At 39.5% G+C, this 19839-nt stretch overlaps 1 protein-coding gene across 1 annotated transcript in view; it reads left to right on the top strand.

Moving 5' to 3' along the window:
- Nucleotides 1-19839, top strand: part of TMEM44 (transmembrane protein 44) — a gene marked incomplete in the record, with an annotated part of 629756 nt that overhangs the window by 345632 nt on the left and 264285 nt on the right.

The raw sequence follows: 19839 nt of genomic DNA, 5'->3' as shown, positions 1-19839 counted from the left end.
CACATCGTCTACATACAGCAGCTTTGTTGATCTGTCCCCTCCAACCTGCTTGCTCATGTAGTCCATCACCAGTATGAACAGCAGTAGGCTGAGAGCTGAACCCTGATGTACACCCACTCCCACTGGGAAGCCCTCTGAGAGACCAAACACGGTCCATACTTGAGTCACTGGGTCCTTGTACATAGCCTGCACTAATTTTGCCAATGATGTCCTTCAAGAATGCAACTGCAGTCATAACATATGAGTTGTCCTGCCTCAGGCAGCCCTCGGTCAGCCGAATTCCAAAGTCTGGGTCCGGCGTCGGCTGGTGTCGCCTCCTCTCCGACGTCAGAATGGCTGAAGTATAAAGGCATCGGCCGACGCCATCTTCTTCAGTCTTTCTTGCCGCGGTGCCCGAAGCAGAAGCAGTTCGCAAGTGCCGGTCGGTCAGCTCCTGTGTTTTCAGTACCGAAGTCATCTAAAAGCTAAGTACCGCGTTGGGGAACATTTTTTCTTGCCTCAGCCGATGTCAGAACAAATTGAGAAAGTTAATAATTGTTTGTCTTGTGGTAAACAAATACCTCATAAGGACTTCCATTCTCTTTGCCTGCATTGCCTGGGCCCAGACCACGACGTCTCGGCCTGTGCTGCCTGTGCTTGCTTTAATAAGCGCACTCTCAGGTGCCGGGCAGAATTTGCCGAACACATTTTCGGTGATTCTTTTGCTTATATCATGCCGTCGGATCAACCGACAACTCAATCTTCCAAAAAACGTAAGGACCGGGACCGACATCCTCGGCCCGCATCTTCCACCGATACTCCTCCAAAACCCTCCACGAGTGCTTCGGCCCCTTCGGAAACGGTAATCCAACCGCTCCAGGCCGACGACACAGCGATAACTCATCCTTCGGTCTCGGAGTCCTCTCCGGTGCCGGTTGTTGACTTCCCTCCAGAAACCGAGGTTCTGGATCTACCCGATACCATTCCTGTGGACTAGGTTACACCAGCACGTGGGGCAGCTAGGCCTCCTGTATCCATGTCCATCAAGGCCTTTGCACGTGCTAAGGCCACCAGCCAGGCCAAGGCTCATCCCAAGCCTACTGCTCAGGCCCCTTCTTCTGATAAACAGATCATGTCTCTTGCTGCAGATCTAATTTCCCTTATTAGGGGGTTTCAGCCCCATCCAGACAGAGGTTCTCAGCCGCCTGCAGAGAAAAGGCCCAGAACTGAGCAGGCTGACAACCTCTCTTCAGATGAGGCCTCTGGGGATTCTGAGCATTCTGATACCCAAGAAGAATCCTTCCAGGCCTATGAGGACTCTGATGCTGAGGAATCAATTCCCTCTGCCTCTCCTCCAGAGGATTTTTTGTTCGGTGAAGTCCTACACTCCATGAGGGAGCTTTTTAAATGGCAGGGCCAGGAATTTTCTGACTCCAGGAAAAGGCTACGTACCTTCCTCAAGCTTCAAGAATCCACTGCCAGCGGATAAGGAAGCTAGATCCCTGGAGAGATGGGGTAAAAAAGTTTATACCTCCACCACCCTGGCTATGAGGTCACTTAACTGCCTTTTTCATATGTTTCAGTACCAGGATTTTTTACTGGATGACTTACAGAAAAAGCTAGCCTCCCCTGAGTCTTCTGATTTTAAGGCATTGCAGGATCTAGTACATAACACTCAGCAGGTTAACAATCATTTTCTTCAGTGTGGTTATGATGCATTGGAGGCTTCGTGTAAGGCAGCTATGACGGGGGCTGTGATATGTAGACATGCTTGGTTAAAAGAACAGCCACTGCCAGACCATGTTAAAGTAAAGTTACTTGATGCACCTTTAGAAAAACAGAAACTTTTTGGTGCTAATGCACAAGATGTGTTGAAGTCCATTGAGGAAAAAGCTAAATCAGTACAGACAGTCAAAGATTTCCTCCAGGTTCAGCCTCCCAGATTCAGCAGGAATTGGCCTTCAAAGAATTGGTCCTTTCCAGACACTGACAAGTTTCAATGGGGAAAAAACAGGCATAGCCGAGGTAGAGGGCAATACCGAGGCTCCTACAGGGGCCGCCAGTGGCAACCACCAAATCAAAGAAGTGGCACAGGCAGCCCAGCTACACCACAAGGACAACCACAATGACTTGATTTTCATACCGCCTACAAAGGCTCAAAGAGAAGCACCCTTGGGTGGAAAATTATCCTTATTCTCAAAAAACTGGCAAATCTTAACCAAGGACAACTGGATTCTGGATTTAATAGACAAAGGTTACAGATTCCACTTCCATACTTTACCAATAAGACAAGGCATGCCAAACCTGCCACATCATCAAAGGGCAGAGGCACCCATTCAAGTTTCAAAACTGTTAAGCATAAACGCAATAGAAAAGGTTCCTCCACAGGAACAAGGCCAGGGATTTTATTCAAGACTGTTCCTTGTTCCAAGAAAGGAAAACAAATGGAGGCCTATACTGGACTTGTCTACTCTAAATATTTATCTCATTGTGCCAAAATTCAAAATGCTGACGTTGCAGCAACTCCTTCCCATGCTGGGCAAGGGGTCTTGGCTGGTCACTCTGGACCTCAAGGAGGCATACCTGCATGTCCCAATCAGACAAAGCTGCAGAAGATACCTCAGATTTCTTGCAGGGACAGAGCATTATCAATTCTCAGCATTGCCGTTTGGCTTATCTACTGCACCCAGAGTGTTCACGAAACGCCTGGCATCAGTAGTAGCACACTGCAGACTCCAGGGGATTCAAATATACCCTTACCTGGACGACTGCCTCATACAAGCAGACAACAAACAAGCCTTGATTGCAAACTTGGACTATGTCATTCAATTACTACAGGCCTTGGGATACACGGTCAACATTCAGAAATCAAGACTCCTGCCATCCCAACAAATTATTTTCCTAGGAGCCAAGCTGGACACAAACACACAAATGGCTTATCTCACAGAGGAAAAACAACAGCAGTTATCAGAATACTTCAAAGGCCTAGCAAAGTTCTCCCAGCTGACTGCAAGGAAAATCCTGCAGGCACTGGGGTTCATGGCATCTTGCATTCTACTGATACCTTTGGCAAGACTTCATATGAGAAAGCTGCAATGGTACTTAAAAAACTTATGGTCCCAACACAGCCAAAGCCTAGAGGACGTAATCCCACCCATTCCATGTCTACAAAGAGAATTTTTGTGGTGGGCTCAAGCAAGTCAGTTAAACAAAGGCATGTCTTTCAACAAACCTCAAGGCAGGTCATATGATTACAACAGACGCCTCAGACCATGGATGGGGGATGCACATGGAAGGCAGATGCATTCAAGGTCAATGGACACCAAGGGAAAGGCATCTGCACATAAACCAAAAAGAGATGTTGGCAGTGATACATGCAATCGAGAATTTCGAAAAATCACTTCAACAAGGGCATTTGTTAATAAGGACAGACAACACCACTGTGATGTGGTATATAAACAAGCAGGGAGGCACTCACTCTTATCTCCTCTGCAAACTAACAATGATTCTCTGGGAAAAATCCCTAAGTCTGAAGATACATTTGCAATCCCAGTTTGTGCCAGGCAAGGACATTGTTCTGGCGGACAAGCTGAGCAGGAATTTCTTGGATCCACACGAATGGATGCTGCATCCTCACATTTTCTCACAAATAACAAGGACATGGGGAAGAATGGACATAGATCTCTTTGCTTCTCACATGAATCATCACCTGGAAAGGTTCTGTACGAGGACCCACCATCCTCTAGCCTGGAAAACAGATGCTCTCTCCTTCAGCTGGAATTCCCTAATAATTTATGCATTCCCTCCTCTACCACTGCTGACCAAGGTGATACTGAAGATCAAAGCAGAACAACCAACAGGCATTTTGATAGCTCCAGACTGGCCAAGGCAGCACTGGTACCCATTGCTGTTGAGCATAACTCGGACCAAGCCGTGGCCTCTGCCCCTATGGCCTCTGCTTCTAACACAGCACAATTACAGGACTGTCCATCAAAACCTGAAAACATTGCATCTGACAGCCTGGAGGTTCCATAACTCCTTCCGATATCTCTCTTTCCAAAAAAGTTCAAGAGATTTTACTGGAAGCACGCAGACCTTCCACCAGAAAAACCTATTCAGCCAAGTGGAAGAGATTCATCATCTGGAATGCTAACAGGGGTCAGGATACAACAGTCTTGAGTATACCTCAGATATTGGAATACTTGGCAGAAATGTTTCATACTGGTCTCTCATATTCTTCCATAAAGATTCATGCATCAGCAATCTCAGCAAAATACAATTGTGATCCACCTGTGTTTTCACATCCTTTGCTAAGACAGTTCCTAAGAGGGATAAAGAATATCAAACCCCCCAGGAAACCGTCAGTACCTGCATTGGACCTCAGTTTCGTCTTGGAAAAATTAACTCTTCCTCCCTTTGAACCAGCAGCAACTTCTGAGATGCAATTTCTCTCATGGAAAACGGTTTTCCTATTGGCTATCACATCAGCAAGAAGAGTCTTGGAGATACAGGCACTCATGGCAGTACCTCCTTTTCTCATTTTTCATCAGGACAGTGTCTCTCTAAGAACCAATCCTTCATTCATGCCAAAAGTAATTTCCAGGGTGTCTCTAAATCAAGCCATTCACCTGCCTACCTTCTTCCCCAATCCTCGAAACAGGGGGGAAGCACTGCTGCATACTTTGGACATACACAGACAACTACGCTACCACTTGGACAGAACTAAGGCCACCAGAAAGTCTGACCAACTGCTTATAGCCTATGCTGCTGGAGTACAAGGAAAAGCAATCTCCAAACAAACAATTTCCAAATGGATTGGACACTGCATCAGATTCTGCTATTCTTTTCATGGAAAAGGTGTGCCAGCCAATATTAGGCCACACTCCACCAGAGCTATAGCCACATCCACAGCTTTCCTAAGAGGAGTGGCTACAAAGGACATTCTAGAGGCTGCTACATGGAGGTCCATGCATACATTTACCAAGCACTACAACCTGCCTTTATACTCCAGATCCCAAGCAGGCTTTGCTTCGGCAGTCCTGCAGGGCATTTTAGCTACACCATCACTTCCTTAGTTCCAACCACCCCCAGTTTGGCTATGGTATTCAACCCATATGTTATGACTGCAGTTGCATTCTTGAAGGACATAGTACAGTTTTGTACCTACCATAAATGTAGATGTCCGATAGATATGCAACTGCAGTCGGATTTTCCCACCCTCCTACTTTTTGGGTCCACTACCCTTATTCCTATTAGCTGGGGGTTCCTCCTATGGTGTATCTGTTTATTACTGTTGTGCATGTCTGGAATTGTTTATCCATTCACCAAATTTAGCCTTCCTAGGAGGGCACCTGGCATCTGGGGCAAGAAACACTGAAGAAGATGGCGTCGGCCGATGCCTTTATACTCCAGCCGTTCTGACGTCGGAGAGGAGGCGACACCAGCCGACGCCAGACCCAGACTTTGGAATTCGGCCGACCGAGGGCTGCCTGAGGCAGGACAACCCATATGTTATGACTGCAGTTGCATATCTATCGGACATCTACATTTATGGTAGGTACAAAACTGTACTTTTCTGGGACTTCAAACCACACCAGTACTGTCCAGATTAGCTTTCTTGGGACCTTGTCATATGCTTTCTCCAAGTGTAGATGAAAGTGCCAAATCCTAACCACTAGACCACCAGGGACTCCCCTGCTTTCTCCAAGTCTAGGAATGCTGTCATTTCTAGCTTCTTTTCAAGCATATGTCTCAGTGTAAACATCAGGTCAATTGTGCTGCATCCTGATCGGAACCCAAACTGTTAGTCTCCCATCTTACATTCTACTGCTATGCTTATCCATTCACCAATCACTCTCTCCAGAACTTTCATGCATTGTGGTAGGCGTTTGATCCCTCTGTACTGCCCACAGTTGTGGATGTCCTGTTTGCTCTTGTACACTGGCACAAGTATGCTTATTTTCCAGTCATCTGGTATATGCCTTTCTCTCCACACTGCTATTAGTACCCTCAAGAGCCATTTCTCCCCTATCTCATCCAGCATCTTTATCATAATTGCTGTCACCTCATTGAGCCTGCTGCTTTTCCTGACTTTATTTTCCTTAGTGCTGTTCTTACTTCTTCTAGGGTGGGCTCCTCTTTTCTCTCGTTGTAGGCTGTTTCTGGGGCAGTACAGCTTCTGTGGGGTTTTCTTCATTCAGAAGATGCTGGAAATGCTCCTTCCATCTGCTTTGATGTCCTGTAGACTGGTAAGCAGGTTGTTGCTGGCATCCCTTATGAAGGGTCTGACTATATTCTTTATCTTTCTGTCTTTGCCTTGCAACTTGATATAGTTTCTTTGTGCCCCTTACTGAGTCACTTTCCAGAAGTTTGTAAACTGCCTCTGATTCCCTATTCTTTGCTATTGCAACTTCATTCCTAGCTTCTTTGTTAGCCAACCAGTAATCCTTCTTAGCCTGGTCAGTCTTTTCTATCTCCCACTTCTTCCTGCACTCCTTTCTTTTGATGACTTCCTGGACTTCTGCATTCCACCACCAGCTTTCCTTATGTACCTTATTTCCATACCTAGCTCGGCCACATATCTTTTCTGTTGTCCTAACACATGCGGTTTTTAGGCGCTGCCAAAGTCAGAAAGAAAAGCTTGCACCAAAACCACAAATAATAAAACTCTTTTAATGGTAGCTAGTACACCAAATAACAGTACTTTCACAGACTTTAAATCTGCTTCCTCAGGCTTCACAATACAGCTTTGAATCGATTCAGTATTTATAACGAAGCATTAATCAAGCAATTTGTCTTAAAGGTCAACAAATTCATTTAACACAATTATGCAAATATGTGAGCTCTGGTTTTAAAGAAAACACTTCATTTAAAAAAGGAGCTGTATGAGCCCTAAAAAATAAAATCCATTTATTCTCACATCTTTTAGTTTTATTTAAAATATCACCGCCCCTGTCACAGTCTTGAACTTGCTCTAAAATACAAAATTTAAAAAATGTATGATGCCCTTCTCTTGTATGTGCTTATGTAATGAGTTTGTCAAAACCTGTCTTTTAATTTCTGACATATGACTACTGATATGATTTTCTAGCATTTGATTTGTCTTTTCTGTATAGAAGGATGTACATTGCGTACACTTTGCCATGTACACAAGATTTTTACTTTTACAGTTACCACCAGCTTGTATATAAAAAATTGTATTTCGAATGGGATCAATAAAACTTAACATCTGCATATATATTTACATAAAGAACACTGATTACATTTTTACTACCCTTACTATTAATGCTAGATGTATTCAACTTATGTTGTTCTTTATAACATTATTTATTTATTTATTTTATTATTAGGTGCTGCCACTCCTCTTCAACTCCACCTATTTCCTCCTCTTCTTGGGGTGCTAGAGCCCTGAGTAATTCCTTGAACTGCTGTACTTTCTCTCCAGTCAACTTCCAGGTCTTCAGCCTGGTCTCTGTTGACCTTAGAGCCTTCTCTGACCACTGCTTGCAGCTGATTGTGGCAACTACTGGTTTATGCTGTGAACCAACTGTTTCACTGGGGATGACTTTGCAATCATGGATTCTACCCCAGTCCCTTTTCCTTACTAGAAGGAAGTCTACCTGAGTGTCTCTCTTTCTGAACCATGTGTTGGCTACTATCAAGCCATTTGCCAGAGAGAAGTCTAGAATGGCTTCTCCTTCTTCTTTATTCCTGTTACCCCACCCATGTGGACCCAGGCAGTCCTAATATCCTGTTTTGCCTGTCCCAATATGTGAATTCAAGTCACCCATTAACACCAATTCATGTTGTCCTGCTTTATCTAGTTGGTGCTGCAACTGCAGTCTGAATGCATACTTATTTTCACTATCACAACCCTGCTGTGGGGCATATGCTGATATGAATACTGCCCTATCGTTACACTGGAGTCTGATTGCCATGAGTCTGTCATTAATTCTGATGATATCCCTCACTGCCTTCTGAAGCCTCTCTCTCACCACAATTCCTACACCATTTCTAACCTGTCCCCCACCTGATTAGTAGAGTCTGGATCCCAAGCCAAGTGGCTTTGCTGCACTGCCCTTCTATCTCATCTCTTGGATACCTAGGATGTCCAGCCTCCTACGTATCATCATGTCATCCATTTCCAAGATGCGTCCTGTCAGTGAACTTACATTAAGCGTAGCAATTCTCAATTCTTGTTTGGCAGGTCATTCAACAGGTCTATCCCAGGTAACCCAGGCTGGGCAACTAGACACCGGCCAGCCAGTAGCTTATTGGCGCAGGGCTGCTGGGCTTTATGGTTGGCACACACTGGCCAATAGAGGCACGTATACCCCTCCCACTGTTAGCAAGGGTCCCTGGCATGGCCGGGTCTTCAACCCAGTTTTTACCATTAAATACCCATGCCCATTTTGGTGACATTAGACAATATGACCAAATCACCTAGAGCCATATTTTACACCGTCGAGTGTCTAGCCCTTCCACGGTGCACAGTCGGTAATCCATGTTCTCCTATCTTGAGGATACTGTGTACCACAGTAGATGCCCAAACTGGTTGGTCTATACAACTCTTCCCCCTATAAGGCACCATGTAGAGTCTGTGCTGCTGCCCACAGCTCCATTCATTGGTGAGTCTGAGATGGAAACACTCAGCATGTTTTTCAGACATAGGAGAAAACCCATGGAGATACAGGAAGAACATGCAAACTCCAACCAGGCAGTGGTCGGAGGTCAGGATCGAACCTTGTGCATGGGAGGCGAAGACCTTAACCACTAAGCCATCCCTTCTTTTTATTTTTAAAACTAAATCAGCTGCATATATCTTACATATTGGTAATGTAACATTTCCTTCCATCTCGCACCTAGCTTCCCTTATTTCATACATGCATATGTACTGCTGCATTCATTACTGACAGAAATAAGCAAACACTCATTGGGACTTCCTGTCTTACTCCTCTGTTTATACTTTTTTTTTCCATTAATCACCTTTTTGTAACTTATACCATGAATTTTTGCAACATTTGTTTATTATATTAATCTTTTTTGTCTTATGCAATATGACTCTAAAACCTGCCACATTGCTTCATTCTTATTTAATCAAAGGCTTTAACTATGTGACATGCTATCAGTCTTACTTTATTTTTTTTTTCAAATAAACATTTTTATTGTCTTTTCATATAAAAAAAGAAACGCACACAAAAAACACAGCATTATACACTCAGGCAGTTGGTTATCACATATGTGTACACATATAAGTATAAGCAAACAATGACATCCGTGGGTATATAGAGCAAATAGAAACAGCAAAACGCTTAGACTATAAACAAATGAAACTATGTACATTATCTACAAATATGCTACCACTATACATGAGAAACATACTAGATATAAGACATAAATATTGTTGATCAAGATATCAGTGTACTAATTGAAATTATGGCTATTCTAGGTAGTAAAGAAAAAATGCTTTGTAACTCATATTTTCTTTCATTTTAATCTCTGCTGCTACTTTCACTATAATTAAGATTTCCTTCACCTCTCTTTCTTTTATATCGCAGATCCCTTTTACTACTAGTACCTCCTTTAATACGTTTTCCACAATTTTTGTTGCATTTTCATAAATATTTTATTAAGTATTTCCTAGTGTTATAAGCCTCCAGTTTGTTACATTCTTTTTTCATCCTTTTTTTATATAAATTTTATCACTGCACCTCATGTCTTCTTCCATTATACCTTCCTTCATCCATTCATTTAATATATATATATATATATATATATATATATATATATATATATATATATATAAGAAAAACTTCTCTTTTGACTTTATTCATTTCCTTGTAATACTCATAACTTATATCATCCAATCCTACTGTTGATTCATTCTTAGCTTCTTTTATCACCTCTATTTCTTCTACGGTTATACCATTTTCTAAAAAAATATTTTTTTCAGATTTTTCAGTTTCCATTCTTTTTTGCCCATCAATTTCCTCTCTTTCTTACATTTTCTCTACAAATTTCTCTACCATCTTCATCTTCTTGTTTGTATTATATGCTTCTTTTGCCATCTAAGATGGCCTCCATTCAGCCTTATCTTATGTTTTGCTTTTTTTCCTTTATTAAGAGGAACCTCTTCTTTCTTTCCTTCAAAAAAATTGCCTATGTAACATTGTTTTTACTTTTTCTCTGTTATTTTCATACATCTGTTTTTCTATTTCCCCTTATTTTGCCACTTCATTCTCATAATTCTGTAAAGGTTGTTTATATTTCATCTTATTATTTATTTGTTTTTTCCACTTCTAATTGTATTTTATACTTCTGCTTATACGTCCACCATGTCCAACTTTTATAAAATAGTCTTATTGTCATATGATCTTGCCATATTTCTTTCTCTCTCATATTATTTCTTCCTCCTTTTTAAAATTTGCAGTTAATTTCTTTATCACTTTTCCCTCCTTTTATTGCACCATCTTTCCCTATTCTAGCCCGTACTGCTGTATGATCTGAAAAGTCTGCCATCTGTATGCCCCCTATTTCTTTCATGTCTTTAGAATAAGCTTTGTAATCAGTTTCAGTCTTACAACTTCCCCTTTTATATGTCCATTCTATGTTCTTTCCTACCTAATCTTCACATTTTATTAATATCCATGTTATTTTTACCTTTTCTTTCCATAAGTTACACTAAAAATCTCCTACCCTCACTATTGGCATGTTTACAAACACTTTTTTTTTAAATTTATTCAAACTGTTTTCTCTCTGTCATATTATTATACGCATGATTCACTATTATTCTTATAGATTTTCATTTCTTTCTGCTATCAGATATCACTACCCTTCCTGGTATTGCTATTGTCACATCTAGAATACTTATTTCTTCATTTTTTATAAGAACATCTATCTGTTCAAGAACATGTCTCACTTCCTACTGACCAAGCAGTTTGCCCCCTCCCCCCTACTGCATGTATCCTTCTCCTTTTCTCAAGCAAGCAAAAAACATTTAATTTGTACTTTTTACACCATTCCACCACAATCTAACTTCTTATATCATTTCTGCTATTTACATTTATTGTTCAAATTCCAATAGCATCATTTCCCTTTGTTTTTAAATGTTTTATTTGCAGATTTGTTTTCCTTATCCTACATTTCCCACCATTTCATTTTTCCCTATAAAAAGCACAAAAACAAGAAAAAGGTGCAACCCTAAAGGGAAACCAGTAAAATACAAAAGCACTTGTGAAGCAGTATGTCCAGTGCAAAATAAGCAATTTATTAAAAGGCCAGTAAAAAACTTAATGCTTTAACTGAATCACAGTATTTTCGTTTCAAGACGTCTTCAGATAAAATTCCACATAAAATAGTTTCCTTTATATATTAAAACAACTCCAAAAAATGTCTATTCTCCTTAGCCTTATATAATTTTTTTATATGTGAAAATTTGTGTATGCATCAACTTTTAACATTTATAAATTTACAAGTTTCATATATAGGATGCAGCATTTATTTATTTATAGCATCTCTTATACAGAAGAAGTTGTGTGATTATTTTTTAAATCTATAACTTGTTTTAATGAGTGTTTGACTATTATTGGATGGTGCATAATTGATAGGTGGAGTTTTTTGATATATAAAGGCAACAATATATGTGGAATTTTATCTGAAAAAGTCTTGAAATGAAAACCCGGTAATTCAGTTAAAGCATTTTTTAACTGAATCACAAGTGTTTTGCTGGCCTTTTAATAAATTGCTTATTTTGCACTGGATATACTGCTTCAAAAGTGCTTTTGTATTTTACTCATTTTTGACTATCTTGATATTCTTTTCTTGTCTACATTTTTCTGTCTTCTTCCTCTTCACTTTCTAAAATGGTAAATCTGTTCTCTTCCTTTATATTAGGAAGCTCACTTAGAAATGTTTTTCTTCTCTATATTCCTCTTCATTGTTTAATCTTTCTTCAGTATCCTCTTCCATATCACTTTCTCTTTCAACATATTTTGTACTGTTTGTCTTTTGTTTGAGCTTTCCTCTTCATCTACTCTTTTCTTTTCTGATATTAGACAGTCAAACCAGAATTGTCCAGATTATTTTCATTTTCTACAAACAAACTTACAGATTTTTGGTATACATTTCTTCTCCCCACATTGACTATACCTTCATTTGTTTTAGCCTTGTACTAAATTATTTTCTTCCTCACACAAATAACATACTCTAGATTGACCCTACTCTCTTACCATTCACAATTATCGTATTAAAATTAGTTGAATTTTCTCATCCCTGACATACATTGTTACCTACACTTCCCACCCCCAATCCATTAATTTCTTTTATCATATATATATATTTTTTAACTTTGTGCACTTTACTATATGGTGAAAGAAAGAACAGTTTGAATACATGCACATCCATATTTGAAGTCCTTGATTGCACATTTATTTTCTTAACTGTAGTCCCAACATCTGAATGTCTTTCCATGGTGCTACTGTGTTTCCTTTTTCAGTCTCAGTCTTACATTTTTTTTCAGCAAATGAAAACTTTAAAATGTCACTTCACAAAAATGTTCAGCTCTGAAATGAGTTAATGCCCTTGGTATTCAATGTCAAACCTAGTGGCAAAAAAGATACTATTGATAATGTCAAACCATTTTTTTTACTTTTTTACAATTACCACTGGATTTCTTCTTTGCGGCTGTTGAGAACTGCAAATCTTTGCCCCTCTCAGTTCCTTCTGCAATTCTTCCTTACCTTTCTGCATCTGCATAACAACTTCCTTCTCGTAACAAAAAGCTCTGTTGCAGAGGTAAACTCTTAAAACCGGTTACTCCACCATCTAAGAATGTCTCCAGTGTTTTCCTTAACTGGCTATTGCTTCTGTTTCAAACCTCTCAGTTTCTTCCTGCAGTAATACTCTCTCCACCATGTCACTTCATTCAGTTCCATTTCCTTCCTTTGGTTCTGGCTGGTTTATCAAATCTAGGAGCACTTTTGTCTCCACTCCTCTGATTCCTAGCTCTGTAACAGTTATTCCAGCTCTTTCCCCTTCCTTCAGTAAGTTTTCTTCTGCTATTCTATCCATCCTGGAATTCCCAGAACTGAAGTAGCACCAGACAGTACTTCACTTCCTGTACACTAAAACATAGGAGAAGTGCCCTGATCAAAATTCATACTCAGTATGAATACCACCAGGTATCTTCTATAAAAAGAGTTCATTGCCCCAGTGAGACTAACACTGACAGTAAAGTATAATTAAAATAAACTGTATACTGCAGTAACTTGTGTAATACTGATATGTAACCCATTTTGTCAGGTTTTAGTTTGTATTATAGTTACTTATTTTATAAGTCACACATTTAAATATGTCTTTCAGGAGTGTTGCAGTTTTTCAGCAGTTAAACTGTGTGTTTCATACAGTACATATGGGCACAATCCTGTAAACACCCCATATTTATTCATCCTGTCACTGTTTATTGCAGTCTAAATCATGCACTGTTCTGAAGAAACCACTACTTTGTAACCACTTAATGTATTTAAAATGTTTACATTTTCTTTTTTTATTATTTTTACTTTTTAAAATTGTGAATCCAGTCACTACTTCTAAAGATGTGTATGCAATGAAGGCACATAATTACCTTTTTAAGCATCAAAAATATTGCATTCAGTGTACTTCCTACTATCTGTTTAAGACTATTAATCAGTTACAAGTTCTTTGTACTTTATTCTGTATACATGCTTTTTAGGGGGTTAATAGTCATATGATTCTCTATAAATGGAGGGATTTGTCCACTATATTAACCTGATAAGCAATCACTTTGTTTCAGTACTTAATATGAACTGACATAAGTTTTTGTTTCACAATGCTTGCTAAAACCTGACCACTTTAAGGATTGGAATTAAGCTAGAACTCTATTTGTTGCATGAAATAGGTACACATGTGGTAGGGTTCACTCCTCACACTTAACCCACACCTTCTACAAGCAGTTACACAAACTTTTCCATGTCTTACACTATTAAAAAGTTTGGCATATGCACGTGAACCCATCAGTGAGAGTACAAGAGAATTGCATTTTACTTGTACAAAGATCAGTTGTGGCGCCCTGGTGAGCATACTACTATGTTTAAATGAAGAACTTAGCTTGCTTAGTCCCTACATCTTCTGAAGCTCAAGCACGGGGTGAAAGTACTCACCTGACATAATAAGTTAGACTGTTTGTGAACTAAATAGACCCTGCTAGTATTTTTTGGAAGAATCATAAAAGAGTTTGCAAATTTAAACAACTTGACTAATCCTGTACATGGGTAAGAACACTTAGTGGGTTTTTTGTTTGTTTTTCATTTAACCTTGTTATTGTTGTTCCCCAAGAGCTTCAGCTTCCTAAGACAAGCTTAGAGTGAGTAAAAAACAACCATACCACAGTGGATTGTTAGACATTTTACTATCCAAAGTTTGCGATATATTTTCCTTATGAAATATAAATTAAGTTGTCTCAATGTTTTCATTAGGAAGGACATCCAGTAATTTCCTCAAAACTGCTATCAGACCTTTTTAGACTAGGAAATTGCCCACCATAAATCTTAATTCAGAGTGGCAATGATCCCATGATACACCGTATCCTTCTGTGAGCTCCTCCCAAAACATGAATTTTTGACGTAGTTTGACCCAGAGTGACCACAACTTTGGCCAGATTGGTAACACATTCCTCTAACACCAACCTCATTAAGGATCAGAGAAGGGCTTCTATCACTAGAGATAAGAATAATGAAATCTAGACTATTTTTTTATCCTAAAATAGGTCCATACTTGTAAGTAGAATAATAGCTAAAATTCTTTCAAAACAAAAAAGGTTTTGGAATGTCATCCATTGGGTTCATAATCGAGACTAGCAGATCATCTTGATATAAAACTAATTGAATCTCTTCACCAGCTACTCTCTAACCTTTTAAATGGGATGTAATCAACAAACTTACCAGTGGCTCCTGATAAACTGCAAAGTGCAATGGAGAGAGGGCAGCCCTAACCTATGCCTCCAAAAAAGTGTTCTTCAGGCAGTTTGGCATTAACTTTCACCTTGCCTTTAGATCTGTATACATCCTTCAACAAAGAAAGTGCAAAAATTTTAAAGTGATACAAAGAAGCAGCTTGGTTGTGGGTATGACATAACTTTGCACACACGGTGTGATATGTTAAAAGTGATGGATGTCACAAATGTTTTCAAGCCCAGTACAATTCAGAAGTGGTCTAGAGGGGCACATGGCAGTGTTTATGTTATGCACATACCAGTAGTGGTGCCACAGTAAGTAAATCAAGAGGGATCCAGTACAATAATTTAAGTACACTTTCCACAATATGCTGCTGTAGATTGCACAGCTATTTAAGGGGCTAGACTGCAGGTCTTCTGGAGAAACAGGAACAGAATAGGCAACAACTAGTTACTATATCACACAGGTTAGCAAGCTCATGCATGGTTTGCAGAATTTTGTAGTTCAGCAGAAATAAGTACAAAGCCACACAATGAGTTAGTAATTAAAGTATGCAAAAGCAAGCAGAAACTGGTGCTAATAATATGCTAGTTACAAATAAATGTTCACAACACTAGCTACAATTTACATTATCTTCTACACAGTTTTGTCTTCTACAAGATGGCACCTTCTATATAGGGCGGCGCAGTGGTACAGTGGTTAATGCTGTCGCCTCACAGCAAGAGGTTCTCTGGCTCGATTCTTGGCTGGGGTGCCTTCTGTGTGGAGTTTGCATGTTCTCCCTGTGTTCGCATGGGTTTCCTCCGGGTACTCCAGTTTCCTCCCACATTCTAAAAACATGCTTCTGGAGCATTTCTCCCTGGGCCTCTGCTGAAAACAGGATCTGTGGAACTTAGTCAGACTTTCCCGGTCAACAAATGTTAAATAAATAAAAAAATAAAATAAAAAATATGGAATTCTCTGCACAGGCACACACTAGGCAAGCAGTCACTCAGACCTTAAGATGTCTAGCCATATACACTTTTAAGAAGATGAACTTTAAAGTTCTTGCACAAACATGACTCAGAAGAGGGATATATTCAACAGTCTCAGATGATCAAATTGTAATCAACAGATATTGTAATTCTATACTGTAAATGTTATTATGTGCCTACTTCTCATATTGAGTTCTCATTCCACTGCTCATAAATATGTCTATTGTAGATAAGTAGTTACTGATCAAAGGGATGGCTATCATTATTTGTCTTCAGCAAGTCAATGTTTATGCCTGATGTATGTAACGGTTTAGGTCTGACAGGGATAGTAGCTCTTGGTCTGTGGATGTAACTGCAGTTTGTTAGCATATCCACAATGAAGTTTGTGCTCTCTCTACAGAAGCTTCACATGCTTGTACTGAATACTTGCACTCTTCTATGTATTATATTTCTACGTGTGTTGTATGCGTATGTGTACAGCCTCTGGCCTGGGCTGTGTTTGAAAACAGTCCTTGAATTTGTTTGTATACATGGTTAAGAAAGTAAGATAAATAGATAAAATAAAGTTCCCTTTTTATCACAGGAGCAAACCACAAAAAACAGCCCCAACTGGAAAAAAAACCCCACTAGCAGGTGCATACGTATTGATATTAGCTTAAAAACCTAAAAAAAAACATTTCTCTGGTCTTATATGACAGATGGTCACTTCTGGTAAATCAGTGCAGTAAGTAAGGCAGGCAGAAAATAAGAAAATAGCCAATTTAATGTGCTGCTGTCTGTTTTAAATGTAGTGAAAGGCTGTGCTGTTAGGAGAGATGTTGCTGGTTGACTCAGTAGCTAGCTCCTTTCCTTTTTTACTTAATTGCAATGGATAGTGTTTTCTTTTGTTTTTTGTTTTAACTTTAAGGAATGAAATTTCTGTTAGTGTTGTCCAGGGGACATGTTAGTGAGTTTCCTTCTTCAGCACCACAGTGAATGGCAGCAAGCTTGAGCAGTTGTGGCTTCACTACATTTTTGTGCCTTTGTGTGTTAAGCGTCTTGCACAAGGTGGTCAAGTGGTAAGTAGTAATCTAGGTTTTACTCCTGTTTGACTGTTCACTGTTATTAATATTTAAGAGTTTATTTGGTTTATTGTTTTAATAGTCATTCATATCAGAAGTATCCTATTATGGATGAAATGGATAATTTCTGACTTCTTGATTTACTGGGTTTGTAAAACTTTACCTTTTGTGTAAAATGAATGGTATAAACTTAGAAGTCTGGAACATGGATAGAAAAAATATGTGTTACATATTTGAAAGTACCGGATGAATATCCTGAAGTTGTTAGTAGTAATAGTACTAAACTGACAACCTTCTGGAAACCAGTCATATTTTTCCTGTTTTTACTGTAGATAATTTTAAATGTAACAGTTTCTTAAACCAGGCAAGAGATTCAGATAATGGAAACTATTTAAACAGTTTGAATTGTTTAGATAAGGAAGCAGACTGTCAAGTACAGCCATGGTGGTACAGTAGTTAACATTGTTGCCTCACAGCATAGAGGTTCTCCGGTTCGATCCTCGGCTGGGGTGCCTTCTGTGTGGAGTCTGCATGTCCTTCCTGTGGTAGCGTGGGTTTCCTCCGGGTGCTCCGGTTTCCTCCCACATCCCAAAGACATGCTGTAGGTAGATTGGACACTCCAAATTGGCCCTAGGTGTGAGTGTGTGCTTGTGTGTGCCTTCAGTGGAAGGTTGGGTGCCGGGCTGGCAACTCTACACCGTAAAACTCCACTGCCAATCATGAGCGGACAGGTGATCTGCTATGGCGACCCCTAACCGGGAAAAGCCAAAAGAAGAAGAAGACTCTCAAGTAAAAAAAACAAAGGTGTTTCATAGAAAATAAAATTCTGGAAACTGATAATGAATGTTCGGAAATGGTTAAGAAGAACAGAAGAAGAGCCCTTGATAGGACTTTAAATAAAATTAGGGACAACTTAATTTTAATCATTCAGAATTGGAGGAACAAGAAATTCTCATTATATAGCATCTCTAGTCATGATGGAAGAGTTTTAATACACCATTACAAGGCTGTAGTAGTAAAGCACATATAGAATATTGTGGTGCTGCCTGTGTTTACAGTTGTGCCTAAATATCCAGACCGAAAATAATTCAGAAGTATTTAGAAAACAGACTGATAGTGTTAAGAATTATAGTTACAAAAATAGACTTGAACATCTCTGTCTGTATTCCTTGTGTTATAGAGGGGACCTGATCCTTCTATATATAAATAAATAGTACTTTATTTCAGCCACTTTGGGTCTCAAATTCATTCAGGTCAGTCGGGGTACCTGAATTTGAATTTTTTTTTTGTTAATGTGTCAGTATTGCACTGTTTGGAGAAAATATTGTTTCATCTCAGGGATGAGAAATTGTGGAATGACCTTCCTTTAGATATCAAGAAGGCCTCCAGTCTCAATATATTCAGAAAGGTTATTGACCGTCATCAATAGGGCTTTTAGTCCTTACTAACAGTTACCAAAGTCATTTAATGTCTGTATTGAAGCTGTAAGTTGGAAACTCACCAAACATTGAGCAGTGAACATTGAAGTAGTGATGCCAGTAACGGCAAGTAAAATTTCAGAATACTGCACGTCCTCCTCCTCTCTCAAGATTAAGCTGCAAAAACAGTCACAAAGACCTAACAGAAGCTGGTAGTGTTAGAAAAATTAGGGTTGCAGTCATGTCATACTGATTGCTACCTAAAGATATGAAGAAAAAAAATAATCAATTTAGTATGTAGTTTACTCTAAGACTGTAGTATGTATGCGAACACAAATAAGTAGCTGAACACAGTGTCAACTGATGTTATATGTGTGTATGCTCACATAGTTAGTCAAACACAATGTTGTATATTGTGATCTGTTAAAACAATTACATGCCACAAAGTGGAAGAGGCAAAAAAGTTGCTCTCAAACCTTAATGTGACATTTTCCTACTGTTGATGTTCTGAAATCAACCCTAACTTATGCTTTAATAAATGCGGTAATTCATAAAGTTTATCACAAGATGAACACCTGATAATTCAGAGACTCGCTCAGCCATGTACATTAGCGTGGTTGTTGGTAATGTCATGGTAGTGAGCACGGACAAAAGACTATGTTCAGTAACTGCAGATGAGATCATTACTTGGTATTTTAGTGGTAAAGTATGGGTCAGGAGGTGTGTGAGTGAGTGTATTTGAGAAGCTGAATGTTTGTGTGTGTGTTTACAATCAGGTGAGTATGAAGGTGTGTGCGTGTGCGCGTGTGTGTGTCTGTGTGTGTTGAGGTGTCTGTCATACCTCCACATCACTCCTAGACAATTGAGCATCATCTACAACATTGTGTGAGGGGACCATTTGCCACCAGGTTTTACATCATAAACCTTGTGTTTTAATGATATTTATAGCAGTATACAGAGATCAGGGTGGGCGAGAATAATAGACACCATGGATACTACTTTTTTGCCCTGACAGCACTTAAACAACTACTGGGATTGGAGGAATAGGGAACCACTAGACTCCAGGGATATGACACACAATATGAGACTACAACCTTCTGTGAAAGCCTAGGACCAGTAAAAGAGATATCGGGGATGTGCAGACAATTCAGGAACTGGTATGGGGACTGTGGTGTGTGTGTGTGTGTGTGTGTGTGTGTGTGTGTGTGTGTGTGTGTGTGTGTGTGTGTGTGTGTGTGTGTGTGTGTGTGTGTGTGTGTGACTGAAGTTGAGGCATGCCTTTGTCTATATGATGTGGACGTTGCAGTACTGATCTGCACTTCACAGTAGTTAACTGCGATTCACAGAGACATGCAAATTAGTGAATAATGAGGTCTTTCCTTTTTAAGGCTAACATATCTCTGAATGGCAATATAGTGCATCTTGGGAGCAAGGCCTT

Source organism: Protopterus annectens, chromosome 4.part1 (genome assembly GCF_019279795.1).
Source record: "Protopterus annectens isolate FY-2018-M chromosome 4.part1, PAN1.0, whole genome shotgun sequence".
Classification (NCBI taxonomy): Eukaryota; Metazoa; Chordata; order Ceratodontiformes; family Protopteridae; genus Protopterus; species Protopterus annectens.
This window is presented reverse-complemented; position numbering and strand designations above follow the sequence as displayed.